Source organism: Somniosus microcephalus, chromosome 21 (assembly GCF_052327205.1).
Source record: "Somniosus microcephalus isolate GS21.2 chromosome 21, FLI_Smic_1.0, whole genome shotgun sequence".
In the NCBI taxonomy this organism is placed as follows: Eukaryota; Metazoa; Chordata; class Chondrichthyes; order Squaliformes; family Somniosidae; genus Somniosus; species Somniosus microcephalus.
Window position 1 is genome coordinate 862,566 of NC_141007.1, and position 12,736 is coordinate 875,301.

The following is a 12,736-nucleotide window of genomic DNA, read 5'->3' on the forward strand; positions in this document are numbered from 1 at the left end:
TTTCATCTGCCACGTGTCCGCCCATTTCACCAGCCTGTCTAGGTCTTCCTGAAGTCTATCACTTCCAAGTTTTGCGTCATCTGCAAATTTTGCAATTGTGCCCTGTACACCCAGGTCATTAATATGCTCAGTAAATGCCAGTCCAGTTGTTCTTGCCATGTTAGCACCCACAGTGACCTGGGGAATCCTTACTCCAAGATATCCCTCATTTAGGGAGGTGAGGAATTAAAAGGCTTGTGCTCGTTAATCAGAAGCAGCTCCCACACTGTCCGCTGCCTGGCCTGACTCTCTCTAGGTAAAGCTTTGCAGTGAAACTGCCGAGGTTAGTTTCAGCAGCAGGAGGCGGGGGGCGCGCATCTTGCACACACTGTGTAGGAGGAGACTGGCTGCATCAGAGGGACGTGTGTGCGTCTCCCCACACCCACCCCTCCAAACACACACACAGACCTGGGGATGAATCAGCGAGATACGGACTGGGCTCACAGCGCCGAGTGAGTGAGGGGCGGGCAGGCAGGAGCAGTGGTCCCGGCTAGGAGACCGATGGGACGGTACACCACTCTCTCCAGGGCTGGCGGATCAGGTGAGTGGATGCCTGCAGCCGTGGGCACAGTCTAACCCAGCCCCGGCTCTCTGTGCAAGGTCAGGGTAGCGGTGCGGGGCTTTGATGCGGTGGCGAGTGATTATCGCCTCTGCACAGAGTTCAATCTGCTCGTTGAGTTAATATCACGGCCGGTTGGTTAGTATTTGTGAACTAGTATTTTTACTGTTGGGAGGTGTGTGTGTGTGTGAGTGAGTGAGCGAGCGAGCACTGGGATTACTCCGGCTTGATGCAGCAGACAGGCTGAGCTGCAATCCGAATCAATGCAGGGAAGGAGGGTGGGAAGGGCAAAAGGAGGGAAGGGGCAGAGGGAGAGAGGAGAGGTGGGGAGGGAGAGACAAACTAATCTGAAACCTGCACTCGCTGTTTAGAATCATAGAATGATACAGCACAGAAGGAGGCCATTCGGCCCATCGTGCCATGTGCCAGCTCTTGGCTAGAGCAGTCTCAGACCCCAGGGAACATAAGAACATAAGAAATAGGAGCAGGAGTCGGCCATTCGGCCCCTCGAGCCTGCTCCGCCAGTCGGCCCCTCGAGCCTGCTCCGCCAGTCGGCCCCTCGAGCCTGCTCCGCCAATCGGCCCCTCGAGCCTGCTCCGCCATTCAATAAATCATGGCTGATCTGATCCTAACCGCCAATCCACTATGACAGGACTATCTCCTGAATCTAACAGAATTAGACACACGAAATAGGAGCAGGATCAGGCTACACGGCCCCTGGGCCCGCTCCGCTACCCACAGGGCCATGACCGATCCGAACCTAGACTCATGTCCAAATTCCTGCCCGCTCCCCGTAACCCTTAATTCCCTTTACTTCTAGGAAACTGTCTATTTCTGTTTTAAATTTATGTAATGATGTAGCTTCTACAGCTTTTTGGGGCAGCATATTCCATGGACCTACCACCCTCTGAATGAAGTAGTTCCTCCTCATCTCAGTTTTGAAAGAGCAGCCCCTTATTCTAAGACTATGCCCCCTAGTTCTAGTTTCACCCATCATCAGGAACATCTTCCCCGCATCCACCCGATCCAACCCCTTCACAATCTTATATGTTTCAATAAGATCGCCTCTCATTCTTCTGAACTCCAATGAGTAGAGTCCCAATCTACTCAACCTCTCCTCATATGTCCATCCCCTCATCCCCGGGATTAACCGAGTGAACCTTCTTTGTACTGACTCGAGAGCAAGTATGTCCTTTCTTAAGTATGGACACCAAAACTGTACGCAGTATTCCAGGTGCGGTCTCACCAATACCTTGTACAACTGAAGCAATACCTCCCTATTTTTATATTCTATCCCCCTAGCAATGAAAGCCAACATTCCATTGGCCTTCTTAATCACTTGCTGCACCTGCATACTAACCTTTTGAGTTTCGTGCACCAGGACCCCCAGATCCCTTTGTACTTCAGTACTTTCCAGTTTCTTGCCATTAAGATAATAACTTGCTCTACGATTTTTCCTGCCAAAGTGCATAACCTCACACTTTCCAGTATTGTATTCCATCTGCCAAATCTCTGCCCACTTACTTAGCCTGTCGATGTCCCCTTGCAGGTTTTTTATGTCCTCCTCACTCACTACTTTCCCTCCCATCTTAGTATCATCTGCAAACTTTGATAGGTTACACTCGGTCCCCTCCTCCAAATCGTTAATATAGATTGTAAAGAGTTGGGGACCCAGCACTGACCCCTGCGGAACACCACTAGTTACTGATTGCCAGTCTGAGAATGAACCATTTATCCCAACTCTCTGCCTTCTGTTAGATAAGCCAATCCTCTATCCATGCCAGAATATTACCCCCAACCCCGTGATTTTTTATCTTAAGCAATAATCTTTTGTGTGGCACCTTGTCAAATGCCTTTTGGAAGTCTAAATACACTACGTCCACTGGACTGAGCATTTAGTGGATTCAAACCCCAGGGAGTGAGCATTTAGTGGATTCAGACCCCAGGGAGTGGGCATTTAGTGGATTCAGACCCCAGGGAGTGAGCATTCAGTGGATTCAGACCCCAGGGAGTGGGCATTTAGTGGATTCAGACCCCAGGGAGTGGGCATTCAGTGCATTCAGACCCCAGGGAGTGGGCATTTAGTGGATTCAGACCCCAGGGAGTGGGCATTTAGTGGATTCAGACCCCAGGGAGTGGGCATTTAGTGGATTCAGACCCCAGGGAGTGGGCATTTAGTGGATTCAGACCCCAGGGAGTGAGCATTTAGTGGATTCAGACCCCAGGGAGTGAGCATTTAGTGGATTCAGACCCCAGGGAGTGGGCATTTAGTGGATTCAGACCCCAGGGAGTGGGCATTTAGTGGATTCAGACCCCAGGGAGTGGGCATTTAGTGGATTCAGACCCCAGGGAGTGGGCATTTAGTGGATTCAGACCCCAGGGAGTGGGCATTTAGTGGATTCAGACCCCAGGGAGTGAGCATTTAGTGGATTCAGATCCCAGGGAGTGGGCATTTAGTGGATTCAGACCCCAGCGAGTGGGCATTTAGTGGATTCAGACCCCAGGGAGTGGGCATTTAGTGGATTCAGACCCCAGGGAGTGAGCATTTAGTGGATTCAGACCCCAGGGAGTGAGCATTTAGTGGATTCAGACCCCAGGGAGTGGGCATTTAGTGGATTCAGACCCCAGGGAGTGGGCATTTAGTGGATTCAGACCCCAGGGAGTGAGCATTTAGTGGATTCAGACCCCAGGGAGTGAGCATTTAGTGGATTCAGACCCCAGGGAGTGGGCATTTAGTGGATTCAGACCCCAGGGAGTGAGCATTTAGTGGATTCAGACCCCAGGGAGTGGGCATTTAGTGGATTCAGACCCCAGGGAGTGAGCATTTAGTGGATTCAGACCCCAGGGAGTGGGCATTCAGTGGATTCAGACCCCAGGGAGTGAGCAATTAATCCCACTTCCCTGCTCTTTCCCCAGAGCCCTGCAAATGTTTTCCCTTCAATTATTTATCCAATTCTCTTTTGAAGGTTACTATTGAATCTGCTTCCACTGCCCTTTCAGGCAGCACATTCCAGATCACAACAGCTCGCTGCGTTTAAAAAAAAAAAAAGTTTCCTCATCTCCCCTCTGGTTCTTCTGTCAGTCTCCTTCAATCCGTGTCTGGTTACCGACCCTTCCAGCCACTGCAAACTGTTTCTCTTTATTTACTCTATCAAAATCATTCATGATTATGAACACCTCTATTAAATCTCTTAACTACTTCTGCTCTAAGGAGAATAACCATGATTGAAATCACACCTCAGGGCGGTGGTGAAGAAATGCTTTGCCGGAGAGAATGGATTTAGAATATTTATTCTGATTTAAGATTGTCTAAGGCGCTGGTTACTGTTGCTTGGATCTCTATTACTCTGAAATGTTTGTTAGAAAATTAACCCCTCTCAACCCCACACACAAGAAACAATTTGCATATTGTTCAACTTCAACTGCCTGATAGTCTGCTAAATGCTCACTCCCTGGGGTCTGAATCCACTGAATGCTCACTCCCTGGGGTCTGAATCCACTAAATGCTCACTCCCTGGGGTCTGAATCCGCTAAATGCTCACTCCCTGGGGTCTGAATCCGCTAAATGCTCACTCCCTGGGGTCTGAATCCACTAAATGCCCACTCCCTGGGGTCTGAATCCACTAAATGCTCACTCCCTGGGGTCTGAATCCGCTAAATGCTCACTCCCTGGGGTCTGAATCCACTAAATGCTCACTCCCTGGGGTCTGAATCCACTAAATGCCCACTCCCTGGGGTCTGAATCCACTAAATGCCCACTCCCTGGGGTCTGAATCAACGAAATGCTCACTCCCTGGGGTCTGAATCCACTAAATGCCCACTCCCTGGGGTCTGAATCCACTAAATGCTCACTCCCTGGGGTCTGAATCCACTAAATGCTCACTCCCTGGGGTCTGAATCCACTAAATGCTCACTCCCTGGGGTCTGAATCCACTAAATGCCCACTCCCTGGGGTCTGAATCCACTAAATGCCCACTCCCTGCGGTCTGAATCCACTAAATGCTCACTCCCTGGGGTCTGAATCCGCTAAATGCCCACTCCCTGGGGTCTGAATCCACTAAATGCCCACTCCCTGGGGTCTGAATCCACTAAATGCTCACTCCCTGGGGTCTGAATCCGCTAAATGCTCACTCCCTGGGGTCTGAATCCACTAAATGCTCACTCCCTGGGGTCTGAATCCACTAAATGCTCACTCCCTGGGGTCTGAATCCACTAAATGCTCACTCCCTGGGGTCTGAATCCACTAAATGCTCACTCCCTGGGGTCTGAATCCACTAAATGCCCACTCCCTGGGGTCTGAATCCACTAAATGCCCACTCCCTGGGGTCTGAATCCACTAAATGCTCACTCCCTGGGGTCTGAATCCACTAAATGCTCACTCCCTGGGGTCTGAATCCACTAAATGCTCACTCCCTGGGGTCTGAATCCACTGAATGCCCACTCCCTGGGGTCTGAATCCACTAAATGCTCACTCCCTGGGGTCTGAATCCACTAAATGCCCACTCCCTGGGGTCTGAATCCACTAAATGCTCACTCCCTGGGGTCTGAATCCACTAAATGCTCACTCCCTGGGGTCTGAATCCACTAAATGCCCACTCCCTGGGGTCTGAATCCACTAAATGCTCACTCCCTGGGGTCTGAATCCACTAAATGCCCACTCCCTGGGGTCTGAATCCACTAAATGCTCACTCCCTGGGGTCTGAATCCACTAAATGCCCACTCCCTGGGGTCTGAATCCACTAAATGCTCACTCCCTGGGGTCTGAATCCACTAAATGCTCACTCCCTGGGGTCTGAATCCGCTAAATGCTCACTCCCTGGGGTCTGAATCCACTAAATGCTCACTCCCTGGGGTCTGAATCCACTAAATGCTCACTCCCTGGGGTCTGAATCCACTAAATGCTCACTCCCTGGGGTCTGAATCCACTAAATGCCCACTCCCTGGGGTCTGAATCCACTAAATGCCCACTCCCTGGGGTCTGAATCCACTAAATGCTCACTCCCTGGGGTCTGAATCCACTAAATGCTCACTCCCTGGGGTCTGAATCCACTAAATGCTCACTCCCTGGGGTCTGAATCCACTAAATGCCCACTCCCTGGGGTCTGAATCCACTAAATGCTCACTCCCTGGGGTCTGAATCCACTAAATGCCCACTCCCTGGGGTCTGAATCCACTAAATGCTCACTCCCTGGGGTCTGAATCCACTAAATGCCCACTCCCTGGGGTCTGAATCCACTAAATGCTCACTCCCTGGGGTCTGAATCCACTAAATGCTCACTCCCTGGGGTCTGAATCCACTAAATGCCCACTCCCTGGGGTCTGAATCCACTAAATGCCCACTCCCTGGGGTCTGAATCCACTAAATGCTCACTCCCTGGGGTCTGAATCCACTAAATGCTCACTCCCTGGGGTCTGAATCCACTAAATGCTCACTCCCTGGGGTCTGAATCCACTGAATGCCCACTCCCTGGGGTCTGAATCCACTAAATGCTCACTCCCTGGGGTCTGAATCCACTAAATGCCCACTCCCTGGGGTCTGAATCCACTAAATGCTCACTCCCTGGGGTCTGAATCCACTAAATGCTCACTCCCTGGGGTCTGAATCCACTAAATGCCCACTCCCTGGGGTCTGAATCCACTAAATGCTCACTCCCTGGGGTCTGAATCCACTAAATGCCCACTCCCTGGGGTCTGAATCCACTAAATGCTCACTCCCTGGGGTCTGAATCCACTAAATGCCCACTCCCTGGGGTCTGAATCCACTAAATGCTCACTCCCTGGGGTCTGAATCCACTAAATGCTCACTCCCTGGGGTCTGAATCTGCTAAATGCTCACTCCCTGGGGTCTGAATCCACTAAATGCTCACTCCCTGGGGTCTGAATCCACTAAATGCTCACTCCCTGGGGTCTGAATCCACTAAATGCTCACTCCCTGGGGTCTGAATCCACTAAATGCCCACTCCCTGGGGTCTGAATCCACTAAATGCCCACTCCCTGGGGTCTGAATCCACTAAATGCTCACTCCCTGGGGTCTGAATCCACTAAATGCTCACTCCCTGGGGTCTGAATCCACTAAATGCTCACTCCCTGGGGTCTGAATCCACTAAATGCCCACTCCCTGGGGTCTGAATCCACTAAATGCTCACTCCCTGGGGTCTGAATCCACTAAATGCCCACTCCCTGGGGTCTGAATCCACTAAATGCTCACTCCCTGGGGTCTGAATCCACTAAATGCCCACTCCCTGGGGTCTGAATCCACTAAATGCTCACTCCCTGGGGTCTGAATCCACTAAATGCTCACTCCCTGGGGTATGAATCCGCTAAATGCTCACTCCCTGGGGTCTGAATCCACTAAATGCTCACTCCCTGGGGTCTGAATCCACTAAATGCTCACTCCCTGGGGTCTGAATCCACTAAATGCTCACTCCCTGGGGTCTGAATCCACTAAATGCCCACTCCCTGGGGTCTGAATCCACTAAATGCCCACTCCCTGGGGTCTGAATCCACTAAATGCTCACTCCCTGGGGTCTGAATCCACTAAATGCTCACTCCCTGGGGTCTGAATCCACTAAATGCTCACTCCCTGGGGTCTGAATCCACTAAATGCCCACTCCCTGGGGTCTGAATCCACTAAATGCCCACTCCCTGGGGTCTGAATCCACTAAATGCTCACTCCCTGGGGTCTGAATCCACTAAATGCCCACTCCCTGGGGTCTGAATCCACTAAATGCCCACTCCCTGGGGTCTGAATCCACTAAATGCCCACTCCCTGGGGTCTGAATCCACTAAATGCTCACTCCCTGGGGTCTGAATCCACTAAATGCCCACTCCCTGGGGTCTGAATCCACTAAATGCTCACTCCCTGGGGTCTGAATCCACTAAATGCTCACTCCCTGGGGTCTGAATCCACTAAATGCTCACTCCCTGGGGTCTGAATCCACTAAATGCTCACTCCCTGGGGTCTGAATCCACTAAATGCTCACTCCCTGGGGTCTGAATCCACCAAATGCTCACTCCCTGGGGTCTGAATCCACTAAATGCTCACTCCCTGGGGTCTGAATCCACTAAATGCCCACTCCCTGGGGTCTGAATCCACTAAATGCTCACTCCCTGGGGTCTGAATCCGCTAAATGCTCACTCCCTGGGGTCTGAATCCACTAAATGCTCACTCCCTGGGGTCTGAATCCGCTAAATGCTCACTCCCTGGGGTCTGAATCCACTAAATGCCCACTCCCTGGGGTCTGAATCCAGTAAATGCTCACTCCCTGGGGTCTGAATCCACTAAATGCTCACTCCCTGGGCTCTGAATCCACTAAATGCTCACTCCCTGGGGTCTGAATCCACTAAATGCCCACTCCCTGGGGTCTGAATCCACTAAATGCTCACTCCCTGGGGTCTGAATCCACTAAATGCTCACTCCCTGGGGTCTGAATCCACTAAATGCTCACTCCCTGGGGTCTGAATCCACTAAATGCCCACTCCCTGGGGTCTGAATCCGCTAAATGCTCACTCCCTGGGGTCTGAATCCACTAAATGCTCACTCCCTGGGGTCTGAATCCACTAAATGCTCACTCCCTGGGGTCTGAATCCACTAAATGCTCACTCCCTGGGGTCTGAATCCACTAAATGCTCACTCCCTGGGGTCTGAATCCACTAAATGCCCAATCCCTGGGGTCTGAATCCACTAAATGCTCACTCCCTGGGGTCTGAATCCACTAAATGCTCACTCCCTGGGGTCTGAATCCACTAAATGCCCACTCCCTGGGGTCTGAATCCACTAAATGCTCACTCCCTGGGGTCTGAATCCGCTAAATGCTCACTCCCTGGGGTCTGAATCCACTAAATGCTCACTCCCTGGGGTCTGAATCCACTAAATGCTCACTCCCTGGGGTCTGAATCCGCTAAATGCTCACTCCCTGGGGTCTGAATCCGCTAAATGCCCTACTCCCTGGGGTCTGAATCCACTAAATGCTCACTCCCTGGGTCTGAATCCACTAAATGCTCACTCCCTGGGGTCTGAATCCACTAAATGCTCACTCCCTGGGGTCTGAATCCACTAAATGCTCACTCCCCTGGGGTCTGAATCCACTAAATGCTCACTCCCTGAGGTCTGAATCCACTAAATGCTCACTCCCTGGGGTCTGAATCCACTAAATGCCCACTCCCTGCTGGTCTGAATCCACTAAATGCCCACTCCCTGGGGTCTGAATCCACTAAATGCTCACTCCCTGGGGTCTGAACTCCACTCAATGCTCACTCCCTGGGGGTCTGAATCCACTGAATGCTCACACCCTGGGGTCTGAATCCACTAAATGCCCACTCCCTGGGGTCTGAATCCGCGAAATGCTCACTCCCTGGGGTCTGAATCCACTAAATGCTCACTCCCTGGGGTCTGAATCCACTAAATGCCCACTCTCCCTGCGGTCTGAATCCACTAAATGCTCACTCCCTGGGGTCTTGAATCCACTAAATGCCCACTCCCTGGAGGTCTGAATCCACTAAATGCTCACTCCCTGGGCTCTGAATCCACTAAATGCTCACTCCCTGGGGCCTGAATCCACTAAATGCCCACTCCCTGGGGTCTGAATCCACTAAATGCCCACTCCCTGGGGTCTGAATCCACTGAATGCCCACTCCCTGGGGCTCTGAATCCACTAAATGCCCACTCCCTGGGGTCTGAATCCACTAAATGCCCACTCCCTGGGGTCTGAATCCAGCTGAATGCCCACTCCCTGGGCTCTGAATCCACTAAATGCTCACTCCCTGGGGTCCTGAATCCATTAATTGCTCACTCCCTGGGGTCTGAATCCACTAAATGCTCACTCCCTGAGGTCTGAATCCACTAAATGCTCACTCCCTGGGGTCTGAATCCACTAAATGCTCACTCCCTGGGGTCTGAATCCACTAAATGCTCACTCCCTGGGGTCTGAATCCACTAAATGCCCACTCCCTGGGGTCTGAATCCACTAAATGCCCACTCCCTGGGGTCTGAATCCACTAAATGCTCACTCCCTGGGGTCTGAATCCACTAAATGCTCACTCCCTGGGGTCTGAATCCACTAAATGCCCACTCCCTGGGGTCTGAATCCACTAAATGCTCACTCCCTGGGGTCTGAATCCACTAAATGCTCACTCCCTGGGGTCTGAATCCACTAAATGCCCACTCCCTGGGGTCTGAATCCACTAAATGCTCACTCCCTGGGGTCTGAATCCACTGAATGCTCACCTCCCTGGGGTCTGAATCCACTAAATGCTCACTCCCTGGGGTCTGAATCCACTGAATGCTCACTCCCTGGGGTCTGAATCCACTGAATGCCCACTCCCTGGGGTCCTGAATCCACTAAATGCTCACTCCCTGGGGTCTGAATCCACTGAATGCTCACTCCCTGGGGTCTGAATCCGCCAAATGCTCACTCCCTGGGGTCTGAATCCACTGAATGCTCACTCCCTGGGGTCTGAATCCACTAAATGCTCACTCCCTGGGGTCTGAATCCACTGAATGCCCACTCCCTGGGGTCTGAATCCACTAAATGCTCACTCCCTGGGGTCTGAATCCACTAAATGCCCACTCCCTGGGGTCTGAATCCACTAAATGCTCACTCTCTGGGGTCTGAATCCACTAAATGCTCACTCCCTGGGGTCTGAATCCACTAAATGCTCACTCCCTGGGGTCTGAATCCACTAAATGCTCACTCCCTGGGGTCTGAATCCACTGAATGCTCACTCCCTGGGTCTGAATCCACTAAATGCCCACTCCCTGGGGTCTGAATCCGCTAAAGGCCCACTTGCTGGGGTCTGAATCCACTAAATGCTCACTCCCTGGGGTCTGAATCCACTAAATGCTCACTCCCTGGGGTCTGAATCCACTAAATGCTCACTCCTGGGGTCTGAATCCACTAAATGCTCACTCCCTGGGGTCTGAATCCACGAAATGCTCAGCTCCCTGGGGTCTGAATCCACTGAATGCTCACTTCCTGGGGTCTGAATCCACTAAATGCTCACTCCCTGGGGTCTGAATCCGCTAAATGCTCACTCCCTGGGGTCTGAATCCACTAAATGCTCACTCCCTGGGCTCTGAAATCCACTAAATGCTCACTCCCTGGGGTCTGAATCCGCTAAATGCTCACTCCCTGGGGTCTGAATCCACTAAATGCCCACTCCCTGGGGTTCTGAATCCACTAAATGCTCACTCCCTGGGGTCTGAATCCACTAAATGCTCCACTCCCTGGGGTCTGAATCCACTACATGCTCACTCCCTGGGGTCTGAATCCACTAGAATGCTCACTCCCTGCGGTCTGAATCCACTGAATGCTCACTCCCTGGGGTCTGAATCCACTAAATGCTCACTCCCTAGGGTCTGAAATCCACTAAATGCTCACTCCCTGGGGTCTGAATCCACTAAATGCTCACTCCCTGGGGTCTGAATCCACTAAATGCTCACTCCCTGGGGTCTGAATCCACTAAATGCTCACTCCCTGGGGTCTGAATCCACTAAATGCCCACTCCCTGGGGTCTGAATCCACTAAATGCTCACTCTCTGGGGTCTGAATCCACTAAATGCTCACTCCCTGGGGTCTGAATCCACTAAATGCTCACTCCCTGGGGTCTGAATCCACTAAATGCTCACTCCCTGGGTCTGAATCCACTAAATGCTCACTCCCTGGGGTCTGAATCCACTGAATGCTCACTCCCTGGGGTCTGAATCCACTAAATGCCCAACTCCCTGGGGTCTGAATCCGCTAAAGGCCCACTTGCTGGGGTCTGAATCCACTAAATGCTCACTCCCTGGGGTCTGAATCCACTAAATGCTCACTCCCTGGGGGTCTGAATCCACGAAATGCTCACTCCCTGGGGTCTGAATCCACTAAATGCTCACTCCCTGGGGCCTGAATCCACTAAATGCTCACTCCCTGGGGTCTGAATCCACTAAATGCTCACTCCCTGGGGTCTGAATCCACTGAATGCTCACTCCCTGGGGTCTGAATCCACTAAATGCTCACTCCCTGGGGGTCTGAAATCCACTAAATGCTCACCTCCCTGGGGTCTGAATCCACTAAATGCTCACTCCCTGGGTGTCTGAATCCACTGAATGCCCACTCCCTGGGCTCTGAATCCACTGAATGCTCACTCCCTGGGGTCTGAATCCACTAAATGCTCACTCCCCTGGGGTCTGAATCCACTAAATGCCCACTCCCTGGGCTCTGAATCCAGTAAATGCCCACGTCCCTGGGGTCTGAATCCACTAAATGCCCACTCCTTGGGGTCTGAATCCACTAAATGCTCACTCCCTGGGGTCTGAATCCACTAAATGCCCACTCGCTGTGGGTCTGAATCCACTAAATGCTCACTCCCTGGGGTCTGAATCCACTAAATGCTCACTCCCTGGGGTCTGAATCCACTAAATGCTCACTCCCTGGGGTCTGAATCCACTAAATGCTAACTCCTGGGGTCTGAATCCACTAAATGCTCACTCCCTCGGGTCTGAATCCACTAAATGCTCACTCCCTGGGGTCTGAATCCACTAAATGCTCACTCCCTGGGGTCTGAATCCACTAAATGCTCACTCCCTGGGGTCTGAATCCACTAAATGCTCACTCCCTGGGGTCTGAATCCACTAAATGCTCACTCCTGGGGTCTGAATCCAGCTAAATGCTCACTCCCTGGGGTCTGAATCCACTAAATGCCCACTCCCTGTGGTCTGAATCCACTGAATGCCCACTCCCTGGGGTCTGAATCCACTAAATGCTCACTCCCTGGGGTCTGAATCCACTGAATGCTCACTCCCTGGGGTCTGAATCCACTAAATGCTCACTCCCTGGGGTCTGAATCCACTAAATGCCCACGTCCCTGGGGTCTGAATCCACGAAATGCTCACTCCCTGGGGTCTGAATCCACTAAATGCTCACTCCCTGGGGTCTGAATCCACGAAATGCTCACTCCCTGGGGTCTGAATCCACTAAATGCTCACTCCCTGGGGTCTGAATCCACTAAATGCTCACTCCCTGGGGTCTGAATCCACTGAATGCCACTCCCTGGGCTCTGAATCCACTGAATGCTCACTCCCTGGGGTCTGAATCCACTAAATGCTCACTCCCTGGGGTCTGAATCCCACTAAATGCTCACCTCCCTGGGTGTCTG

General features: G+C 52.0%; 1 pseudogene across 1 annotated transcript in view; it reads left to right on the top strand.

The window, feature by feature from the left end:
• Window positions 1-359: 359 nt before the first annotated feature.
• Window positions 360-12,736, top strand: part of LOC147102540 (epsin-2 pseudogene) — a 143,388-nt pseudogene continuing 131,011 nt past the window's right edge. Inside the window, exon 1 of the transcript XR_015073186.1 lies at window positions 360-580. The product of XR_015073186.1 is annotated as an epsin-2 pseudogene (transcript). The remainder of the gene's footprint in view (window positions 581-12,736) is intronic.